Raw genomic sequence first — 12702 nt, forward strand, 5'->3', positions numbered from 1 at the left:
CCTCTCATCCCAGCCACATTTCTTTCATGAGAGCACAAAGGAGGGGGTCACATCTGCGTACATGACACACACAAGTAATAGAACTAAAGGTCCCAGCATTCACACACACACACCAATATCTCTCTAAAATCGCTTACATTTTTCCCATTTGTACACAACATGTGCATATCATTCTCTCACTTTCTTTTAACTCTTTAATATTTCCCTGCCTAAATTCTGCTTTCCTTATTTTGTTTAAATAACTTTTATATCTAGCTTCTATGATTCTATGATCAGATGGGGAGCCACAGTGCTCATCCCATCTTCCCTCTCTGACAACATATAAGGTATTCTGTTTTACCTCTCATTTCTCTGTTTCTGACTTTTACTAGTTGTAGTGCCTGATCCCAAATTCATCCCACAACTTAACATGAAAATGTCCCTTTCTGTCTAGTTCTAATGTCACCCTTGATCCATCCTGCTCACATAGATAGCCATTTCTCTAGCTGTTTACTCTGCATGATTCTTAGTCCCTGTGGACCTTGGTAACCCAGTTACCCAATGTGGATCACTGTCAACTTTAACCATTAATCTAGGGGCTCAGTATAGGCGGAACCACACCTTCGGTTCATATATAGCGCTCCTCTTGCGCTGGGCATTTTTGAGGGTCTCTTACCCTTCATTCCCTTACTTAATTCAATGCCCATAATGACTGGCCAGTCTTCTCTCTCGTCTCTACGTGTGCCTATACCCTCTTGCCTCTAAACTACTTTATCTAGCAGATTGACTACATATACCTGTGAACAGCACTATTCTTCCCTTTCTTATCTATAACACTCCAATGGACAATAGACAGGGACAACATAACATATAACCACCAATCAATACAGTTCGATTAAGGGGAGTAAAATAGGTACCCTTTGTCCCGAAAATGCCTTACCGATCAAGGAAGTCTGATAACTCAAATGTAAGCAAAAGGCTTACCTCAGCCGGCTGATTATCAGAAATTCCTGGATCGTCTCAAGCTCCTCGTTTCGGATACTCAGGGTCACCTGGAATCCCCTCCTAAGGCAAAGCTCGCCATGCTGACTCGTTTAAATTGATGATAGGCAACCCCTATCCTCATATTGATTAGTGGTTCCAAATTAATAATAACTACTGCAGTAGGGAACAGACACAAAAGATACGCTCAGCATCTTTCCAAATTACTGTTCTGCCTTATTATGACGCAATTGAAGGTTTTTATGCACATGATTACGTAGGTATCACATTAATATTACAATTGTACATTTATGGTAACAAGGGGCGTTACATAGGCAGGCTAATTCTAATCAGGACTCGAAAGAATGTAAACATTTACTGAAAACATTATTAGTGCCGTGTGCACAGTGAGGGCAGAGTGCAATACATACAAAATACAATACAATTATATACAGAACTTACAAATTTCCATTACAAATTAAAAATTCCACCAGTTATAAGGGGCAGCTGGCATGAGGAAGCAAAGCCTTGCTTCTCTTCCAAGATGGCCACCTCAACAAAGGGATACCGTGCAGAACCCAACAGAGAGACAACAGGTAATCAAGTGACTCGTCCTGTGCTCTCTGATTGGCTTTTTTGGCTACAGCTTGAGGTATTTTTTAAAGTCTGTGCAAACTGAATCTCTAAAATGTCATACAATCTTTAGCACTTTAATATATTTTAATTGTTATTTTCAATAATTGTAAATCTGTAGTTTTTATTAAAATAATACATGGTATCTCTGTCATAAAAGTCAAGCACTTCCTGTTTTGGTGCAACAATGCTTATCCCTCTTTCTCATTTGTGCTCCTGCTCTATCACATAGGCTTCTTATAGAAGCTACAAGTTACATTACTTAGACATAGCCCACTGCATGGAGACATGAGTGCACATACGAAGGATGTGACTGCAAAGAGGATGCAGTAGATCAGCAATACTGAATTGCAACAAAGAATAAAAAAAAAGTTGAAAACGTATTTCATAAAAAAATTACAATTGATTATTATACACAGCTTTTAGCAAACTAAGCGTAATCGAGTTAAGGTTTACATATCAGAAAGTCTTTATTAATTAGCAAACTCTAGCTGCAAAAATATGCCTTTTGGCAACAATGGGTACTGAATATCTATTGTCTTTAATATAAATACAAATGTAATCAACCCTTCACTTGTTCTTTTTCCCCAGGTTCTCTCCATAATCAATGATGGTAAAAAAAAAAAATCAATGATCATAATCATAATCAATGATGATTAAAAAAATCTGATCACTATAAAATTGTTCTGTAGAATAGTCTGTACATAATCATACACATCATAATCGGTTGACAAAATACAGTCTGATTGATCAACACTTCCTATAAGTCTAGAAGGTTACTAAGACATAACGATGATTATCCTCCTTTTTGATTAAAAAAAATATTTTGTGGGTAATGTTCAATAGAAAAATAAAGATTTTTAAAAGCAAAGAATATTGAGTTACATTTTGAGAAAATTGAATTTCATTTGCTAGATTATGATACGTTTTCATTGAGAATGCTGATTGCTACAAAGCAGTTAACTTAATTTTCCAAATTATATTATTTAGAGAATCTTGATTGGCTGTTAAGGAAGATTTAGTATATCATAATTGTGTTACACTTAGAACGATCACTGGCTGATGTAAATGCGTGGTTTGAATACAAATGACTCTCTAAAGGTTAATTAAACATTTTTGTTGCCAAGAAGGAAGAAAAAAAATCTCTTTAAAAATTTATGTTTATAGTGTTTACATTAAAGGATGTGTTATAATGCTTGCTGACATATAGCCGAATATAGCCTGATGGACATTTTCAGCCGATAGCTAAACAGGTCAAGACAACCTACTATCAAAAGCTTTATTGTGGTGACACAATCAAAATTGTTGGTGGTTGGCTGCCTTGATTAACGTACATTTTTAAAATAACTTTACTTATAAGACATAAATTAAAGTACAATTCAGACACTGCAATTGGTATTAAATTCAGGCAGGTACAAGGACCTGCAGCTGCTGAATGCCTGTGGGAGGGAGAGGAGGAGCGGGGCATTGTTTATGCTAAATGCTGCTCCAGCCGCCCCTCCTATCCTGCCTGGTGCTAGGTGTTTCTGGCAGTCGTCAGTTGCTAGGACCACTGGCTCCGCTCCTAGCTTCACTCCCTAGCTCAGGCTTCCACGTCTCTAGGCTTCTCCTGCCAGGTAAGGTAAGGTAGGAGAGTTGCTTCTCTGAAGCCACTCCCACCTGATAGCATAGAAGAAAATATATTCTCTACCATAGCAGTGGCCAGAACCTGAGTGAGTATACCATGTGCCGTACTGTAACAATGCCCCCCACCTGTCATACTGCCCCCTCACCTGTCACACTGCCCCCCTTATATCACACTCCTCCCCACCTGTCACACTGCAACCTCATATCACACTGCCCCCCACCTGTCACACTGCCCCCACCTGTCACACTAAACCCTCTTATCACACTTCCCCATCATTCTGCTCCCTGTCACACTGCCCCTACCTGTCACATTGCCCTCTGTCATACGGCCCCCTCCTGTCGCACTGCCCCTTCATAATTTGTCCTTATCACACTGCCCCATTGTCACAATACCCCTCTGTCACACTGCCTCCTCCTGTCACACTGCCCCTCCCTGTCATTCTGGCCCATCTCACTGCTCCCCTCTGTCATACTGCCCCCCTCCTGTCACATTACCCTCGTCATAATGCCCCCTCTTGTCACACTGCTCCCCTATTGTCACACGGCCCCTTCCTTTCACAGTGACCCCCTCATCACATTGCCCTACTGTTATCACACTGCTATCCTCCTTTCTCACTGCCCCCTCCTATCACATTGCCCCCTCCTTTCACATTACCCTCCTCCTTTCATACTGCCACCCCTCCTGTCACACTTCCCAGGTACCCTTCCCCTGTCACACTGCCCTGTCACACTGCCACCCCCTCTTATCACACTGCCCCGTCATACTGCCCCCCTCTTATCACAACATACCACCCATTTCTTGTTACACCACCCCCTCCTTTCACAGTGCCCCCCTCTGGTCCCTTCCTTTTCTGACTGAACACAGTGAGTGATCGGTACCACACTCACTGTGTTCATTCATAACTAAAGCATAGTAAACTATGTTTTCTATGCCGCAGTTTGTGAATGAATGGGAAGCTCTGTACAGATCTATCCTGTCCATTCATTCTGTGCAGATGAGGCTGCAGAGATGGAGATTGAGGGCCCCGGGCTTGGAGGAAAGGGCCCCTGCCAGGGTCCGGGGTCCCTTCATGATTTCTTTCACCGGGGCCCTAAAGGTTCTAGTTATGTCTCTAATTGCCAGTACATATTAGGTACCTGTGGCTATTGCAATGTATTAGGTGTCAAGTACCATCTATTTCAAAAAATTCTTGCATTTTAGAGCTGATAGAGATTTTGTGTGTTAAGGTGCATATTGATTTCCATTGTTCTTGAGAGAATTGACAATTGAAATCTCTTTACTAGCTTGCCCAAAATGTAGCTATAGTATTGACAAGGTGCCCCCCATGGTAAAGGCATGAGGCCTGGTATGGTTTAAAAGGGTAAAGCAGGCTGGTTCCCACTCTTTCCAGCCAGGTAGCATGCTTGGATTAAGGGTCTGGTATGGATCTTTAGGGGAATCCCATGTCATGTTTTTTTTTTTTTTGTGTGTGTGTAGAGTCCCCCTTAAAACTCATAACAGACCTAAAGGGCCTGGTATAAATTATTGGAAGAGGGAGAGTAAATGTTGTTTTTTGTTGTTTGTTTTTTTGCCCAGGGATTCCTGGCCACATACATGAATGGAGCTGGTGACATCCCTGATTGTTAAAGACTTGGTGGTGCCTGCACCCAATAACCAAAACCAAATAAAGTTTCTAGGAGGGGTGGGCCTCTTGGGTGCCTCTCAGTCAAAAAGCATGGTGAATTTGATCAAAATCAATTGGAGATCAAGAAAGTGGTTAAATGTCGATTGGACCAGAGACTGCAGCTGATCAAGTTGAAGAATTTAATGGACTCCCCTGATGCTTGTGTTATTCTTGCATTTCTGGTTGTCCAGATCTTCAAGGTGGTAATTGATAGCAATCAGGTGAGTGGTGTTATTATCCCTCAAGCTTCAGAGATTTGAAATAGGGAACCTCATAAGACATGCCCTCCTTCTTTTTGAGTGTTGGTAGCTGCAGTAGATCAGAGGCAGCACAGAGATGCTGGCTTGCCAGACTGATTACCTCCAGATGCTTATGTAATTTCCTAAGTGACTGGAATCTATGACCACCAGGTGGAGCCCCACAGGATTCATCAATAGAAAACAATAGTGACTTCAAAAAGATTCAATTTATTATACTGAAAATTACACAAAAATCTTGTGAGCCACAGATGGATTAATGCCTCTAGAATAAGTCCCAATTTACAGATAAGCTGCAAACACTAACCACGTTTCATATCGTGTGCATAACAAAGATAAATAAATACTTGTGTCTGCGCTAACTAATAAAATTTAAAAAAATGAAATAAAAATAAAAACACTACGTGATAAGCAAAAGACTTCAATATCGCAAAACCTATAAGTGTCAACAATCAAAAATTATTCAATCTTTAAATACTAAAAAGCCATGATAAGTGCCATTCCCTGTGAGGAAAATAAATGAATAAAAATAAATATATCAATATACAAGTAAATAAACGTGCAACATGCAAAAAGTGGAAAATCCAGGTGTTGGTTGTATAATAGAGTGTTCAAATCTCAAATCAAAACAGTTCATAAGAAGCAACAATAAAGTGCAAAAATATAGTGTCCATAAAGATTGGTCTTCCTCATGCTCTTCCTATATGGTGTATATATTAAAGCATGCTTCAGTGCTCTCCTGTGATCCCCAATCGTGTATTCGCTCACCTCTAAGCGTGTGACACGGTAATTAAATAGTGTCTAAACATGCATCGGAGCCACTTCTGGGCTCGTATAAGGTATACTGGTACTGATCTCCACCTCGCTCAGATAACATCAATGGTGACATGTATGAGAAAAAAGAAACTGCATAGCATAATATCACCAGGGATTTATTAAAAATCACAAACAGTTCCCTTCAAGGGGGTACTCACAATGTGCAGGTGCGTGAGTGCACCATCCTATCCAGAATGTAATATACAGGAAAAAAACTCGTATGGCGTGCAGTGTGGTGTATAATCCTCTGCCTCTCTGTGCTGACAGCTCCGTCCTGCCCCTCCCCTACGCATCTTAGGCAAAGGGATCACATGCCTTCATCTGGGGGATCTAATAGGACGGACGCTCTATGTGCTATTTATATTAACGGCGGCCATTTTGCCTAGGACCGCTGACAAGACTAGTGATAGACTCCAGCCGTGAGGAAATAGCAGCGAACGGCGCTGACCATCTATCACACTAGTCCAAGATAAACAGCTGATAAGCTAACACTATTAACCCTATCCGCAAGTAAAAAATCTGCGTAAGTGAACCAAGCTATACTGCAAACCCAGGACGGAGCTGCACATTAAAGAGGACACCACATCGCACCTCATAAATAAATGTTAACATCATCAGTCTGTTAAATGATTGTATGAAAAACATATGTTATACATGTTCAAAGAAAAAATAAAAAAAATAAAAAAATTTTTGATAATCATATTTATAATAATAATACATGAAAATGTAAAAGTGTTTAAAAATAATCCCTGCATCTAATAAATTAAATCACAATATAAATAGAAAATGGCATGTGATTCAATAATGGATCCTACATATAATATCATACCCCTCCCCAGGGGGTCTATAACCACTACTACTTTATTGATAACATTCTACACTAATAAAAGAAAGATCCTATTCCTAATATGAAATATAAACCTAAAATAAAATATAAAATATAAAAAATAAAATATAAAGTAAAAAATAAAAAATATAATAAAAATATTTATTAAAAATTATTTGAATTATTTCCTTAAAAAAATCTCATAATGAATTGTGCCGCCTTACAGAGTGCTAAGAGGGAGCATAGACATCCATATATGGACCAAACCATATATAAACTTCTAGAATATTTAATTCTGTATCAGGGAGAATGATATATAAAAAATAATTCATCAACACAGCTACTCCACAATGCCTAATCCTCACCTACTAAAAACAAAATAGCCATATTCAAACATCCAATTAGTGTATATAGGCCCAATATAAATAATCTAGAGTGTGGGTATCTGGGTAGGATACATTAATTAACTCAAAATTAAAAGTTGCTTAGGAAACATTTTAAATCAAACTCCTTATTGAGTCCACCAGGGGATAAGGAGCACAGCTGGTGTATCCACCATGATTCGCGTTTACTGATTTCCCTTACAAAGTTGGAGCCTCTCCAGTGGCGTCTGGGTACCTCAATTCCCCAAAACTTCATTCCAGCCGTGCTTTGATTATGCACTTTCTTAAAATGTATAGACAGATGGTGCTTATCAGATCCTTTGCGTATATTCCTTACGTGCTCCTCTAAGCGGTCTTTCAAAGCCCTAGTGGTGCGACCCACATAAATATAATTGCATGGACACTTTAACGCATAAACAACCCCTACAGTGTCACAGGATATAAAATCTCTAATAACATAAGAGTGGTTAGTTCTGGGATCCATAAACTCCTTTATTCTTTTGTTGTTATCAGGAACCCTAACACAACTGTAGCACCTACCACAGCCGTAAAAGCCTTTAAGGTCCCAGAACATCAAAGGTTTCGTGGGGGGTGGTTCTACTACATTGTGAACCAATCTGTCTCGCAGATTGGGTGCTTTCTTAAAAATAATCTTGGGTTTCTCTGGGAGTACCTCTTTTAAATGGACATCCTGCTTCAAAACGTTCCAATACTTCCATATAATTCTTTGTACTACATTATTTTGCAAGGAGTAATTTAAAACAATACTGATACCATCATTTACATCGTCTTCCATGGTTTCAATCCTATCCTTTAACAGACTTTCTCTACTTAGGCATGCAACTTCAAACTTTTCTTTCTCCAAAAAATCTTTATGGTATCCCTTATCCATAAACATGTTACTTAGTATGTTAGACTGGAGCTCGTAATCCTCAATCCTCGTACAGTTCCTCCTCATCCTTGTAAACTGGCCTCTGGGTATGTTCTCTAGCCAGGGTTTGTGGTGACAACTAGTGGTCGGGATGTAAGAATTCTGGTCTGTTACTTTAAAGAATGATTTGGTAATTATGCCTTCACTAGTGTTGAAAATTTCCAAATCCAAAAAATGAATACATTCTCTGTTTACATCCCAGGTTAAAGAGATGTTGAGATCGTTGTTATTCATAGAGTCCAATAGACTTAATAATGTTCCCATGCTGCCCTTCCAAATAATCAGAAGGTCATCAATGAACCTTTTATATAGTAAAATGTTACCGCAATCATCATTTAAAACACCCTCCTCTTCCCATTTAGCCATGTACAAGTTTGCCACGCTAGGGGCGAATTTAGCGCCCATAGCGACACCCTTGGTCTGCAAATAAAACTTGTTGCCGTACCAAAAGAAATTGTGCCGTAAACAAAAATCCAAACATTTCAGGATAAATATGATAAAATCTTCATCAACTCGATCTTCTTTTCTCAGTGCCCATTCCACAGCATTCAAGGCACCCTCGTGATCTATATTGGTGTAAAGTGAGGCCACATCTCCCGTGACCATAATGATATTCTCTTGTGTAGTACATTTATTCTGAAGTTGCAATGTATGCTTAGTATCCTTGAGGTAGGCTTTGGTCTTCTTAACCAAAGGTTGCAGATGGATATCTATATATTCCCCCAATCTGGATGTCAAAGATTCAATGCTGCTCACTATCGGCCTACCCGGGGGGTTAATGCTATCCTTATGGATCTTTGGTAAGTAATATATCACTGGTGTCTTGCTAACCATGGGAACTAAGTACTTTGCTTCTTGTTTATTCAAAAATCCTTCATCTACGCCACATTTAATAATGTGTTCCAGTGTTTTCTTTAAGGATTTAGAAGGATTACTATCCAGTAATCGATATGTATCAGTATCATTTAATATCCTTTCCATTTCTGACTTGTATTGTTGCAGGGATAAAACAACAATCCCTCCACCTTTATCTGCTGGCCTTACCACTATATCTGTCCTTTTCTCCAGTGTGTTCATTCCTTTTTTAAAATCCTTGTGCTCATAAAACTTCTTAATAGGCAGTTGCTCCAGCTCACTGGTGACCAACTTTTTAAATAAATCCACATATTTGTTGTTGGCTATATGAGGATTAAACACAGAATTATTCTTCAGGTTAGTAAATTTGGTGTTCCTGATAGCTTTTTCAACAGGATTGAGAGCGTAATATTTCTTGATATTTAGCTTTCTAATAAACTTCTGTACTCCAACATACATCTCAAATTTATTGAGTCCTTTTTTAGGGGCAAACTTGATGCCTTTATCCAGCACCAATAATTCTTCCCTAGACAGTGTAATCCCAGAACAAGAAGTATACACCAATTTACTATTGTATTGTCTAAGAGGAAGTAGAATTGGACTGTTATAAAGAGAAACCTTACAATGACTTGTCTTTCAGGTAAGTACAAATCCATGTTGACCATTTATAGTTAAATGGGGTTAGAGAATTGTTATTGCAAGCTATAGCTCTTTCGCATAGGCAGTGCACATTCACTATATGGATAACTTCAGAGATTTCAGGGGCTAGGTTAGTTTTCCATTTTATTTGTGATCACTAGTCTGGAGGCTATTATTAGTATATGGATAACTATGGTACAGTATTGTAATGGGAATTTAGATATGTGAAGATTGAATGAAGCCAGGCCAGAGGAGGGTTTTGTCAAGATACCCGTAAGTTGCCAAATCATCACAAAGACAGCTTTCCAAAAACCGTGGAGGTTGGGACATGTCCATAGAATACGTAGAACATTGCCGATAGCCCCGCAATGCCGCCAACAAAAGGGGGAGTAATCAGGGTATATATTTTCTAGTTTGTATGGTGTGAAATACTTGATTTTGAGAAGGTTGTCCCAGTGATCCGTACAATAAGTGGTGGTAAAATTATGGGAAATGGCCGTTGTCCATACTTCTAAGGAAAAAAGAGGACCCAAGTTATTTTTCCCAGTGGGTGAAGGCTGGTAGTTTCTGGGTTGTTTTGGGATGTTGTAGAGAGTTGTAGAACCATGAGATTCCTCCCTTTATGGCCTGTTTAGCATTAAGGTAATGCCACACTGAGGAGTCTATCATTACATATTTATTAGGGATTTTGGATTGAAAATAGTGAATTTGCATATGCGAAAACATACCTGTACCAATCTCTACTGGGACCTCTTGTACATTGTAATATCCTAAGTTAATCCACTGGGTCACATTGAGAGAGGGGATGAGGTGTTCACAGGCCTTAAGAGATAAGGGGATCTTAAGATGAGGTGATAATTGAGGGCGCATTGCTAATAGTGTTTGCCAGGCTTCTATTGAAGCTTGTATGGAGGGGAACTCAGGAGGAAGAGTGAGACAATGTCCAGTGGTGTTAGCTATCAATGGGGATGGGAGATCTCTGTAGTTAAGAAAGGACTTTTCTAGGGAAACCCATATTTTATCAGTGTTAGGAATAAACCAGGCTCTTAATTGGTCAAGGATGGCAGCAGTGTGATAGTGTTTCAGGACTGGTAGGCCAACTCCGCCTACTGATTTATCTTTAATTAGTGTATTAAATCGAATTCTAGGTCTACCTCCTTTCCATATAAATTTCCTAAGGTAAATCTCAAAGTCACAAAAGAATTTTGTAGGTAGTGGGATAGGGACAGTCCTAAAAAAGTATAGTATCTTAGGCAATACAAGCATTTTAAATGCCGCTATTTTCCCTATCCAGGACAGTTCGAAAGTCATTATAGAGTTCATTTCTTTTTTACTTGCTTCCAAAAGGGGGCCAAAGTTAGTATCATATGTTTTAGTAGAGTGATATGTGAGGGAAATACCCAAATATGTCATGGGTTTTTTTTCCCCATATGTATTTGTGCCGTGATTTTAGTATAGAGAGCGTTTTGGTGTCCACACAGATGGGTAGGGCAGAGGATTTAGTAATATTGAGTTTATAATACGATACTATACTAAATTTATGGAGTTACTTTTGGACTTCTTGTAGAGAGGATAGAGTATTTGTCAAAGTTAGGATGACATCATCTGCAAAAAGTCAAATGTTATGTGTGTCTTTATTTACTTTTATACCAGAAATCAGGGAATTCATGCTAATTGCTGTAGCAAGGGGTTCCATTATTATAGTAAAAATGATTGGGGATAGTGGGCATCCCTGTCAAGTATTGTTAGTTCTACTGAATATATCAGATATTACATTGGAGGTATACATTCTTGCAGAGGGGTTGGAATATAGTGCCATAATAGCTGAATGAATGAGACCAGTGAAGCCAAATTTATTGAGAACAGAGCGTAAAACGCCCCAGTGAACCCTGTCAAATGCCTTTTTAGGCATCTAAAGTTAGGAATATTGAGGGCTCACTGCGGTTCTCCAGTAGCTTCAACAGGTTAAACATATGGCGTGTACCATCTGGGGCCTGACGACCCAGCACAAAACCCACTTGATCTGGTTTAATAAGGGATGAAGTAACTACAGCTAATCTGTTGGCCAGAATTTTAGCATAAATATTTAGGTCCGTATTAAAAAGGGATATACTGTAGGTCTTAAGTTTTTAGGGTGGGTAGGTTCTTTCCCTGGTTTAGGTAAAGTAATCACTATTGCTTTTAACATTTCTTGTGGGAAGGAACCAGAGGATGGTGCTTTGTTGAACACAGAGGTCAGATGGGGGGGCAATGATTTACCCCCCAATGCTTTGTAATACTCCACAGAGAAACCATCTTCACCAGGTGATTTATTATTTTCAAGGTTATTAATAACTTGTTTGGTTTCTTCAATAGATAGAGGAGCATTCAGGGACATTAGAACATCTGGGGTTACTGGGTCTTTAGGGTGGTAAACAATACCGCCATCTAGTGGGTTTTGGATAGAAGATAAATTTGATTTTATTCAATTTTTTTTAGTTGGCTTGCTAATAGCTTCCCTGCTTTGTTACTTTGGGAATATAACTTAGCTTTTGATCTTTTCATTGCTTTTTCTTGATCTGCTATTAAAAATAGGCAAAGTTCTTGTCTAGCTTTCAACAGAGCTGCGGTATTAGTAGGACTGACAAAGAAAAATATATAAAACAGTGAATGGTGCCCTGTGAGATCAGTTAACAATCATAATATAAGCTGCCCCTTTAAAAGTGAACCAACCACCAAATGCTGCAAAAAATATATTAAAGGATGAGGCGCTAGTAATGTCCAGTGAATCAGATTAATACAAATACAAAATAAACAGCAAGCTAAAAGTCCATAATGATAAATCCCAACACCAAGTAGTGATGCTCAAATTCGTTTTCTAGATCTTCACCATGAGTGCTCAATAGAAGGATGGCCACTCACCAGAAAATTTTGACCCCTTTTTACAAGAAGGTCAAACAGCGCTTCTGGAATAACAACAGATTCCACTAACAGCACAGTACTGCTCCACTGACCTCTCGAGATGAAACTAGGATAGGAAAAATTACTCCACAAGAGACATTTAGAAAGGTCTCATAGTGTAGTCATTTTCATGGATAAAAACGTATAACAACAACAAATGGCGATTACACTC

Source organism: Aquarana catesbeiana, linkage group LG01 (genome assembly GCF_042186555.1).
Source record: "Aquarana catesbeiana isolate 2022-GZ linkage group LG01, ASM4218655v1, whole genome shotgun sequence".
NCBI lineage: Eukaryota > Metazoa > Chordata > Amphibia > Anura > Ranidae > Aquarana > Aquarana catesbeiana.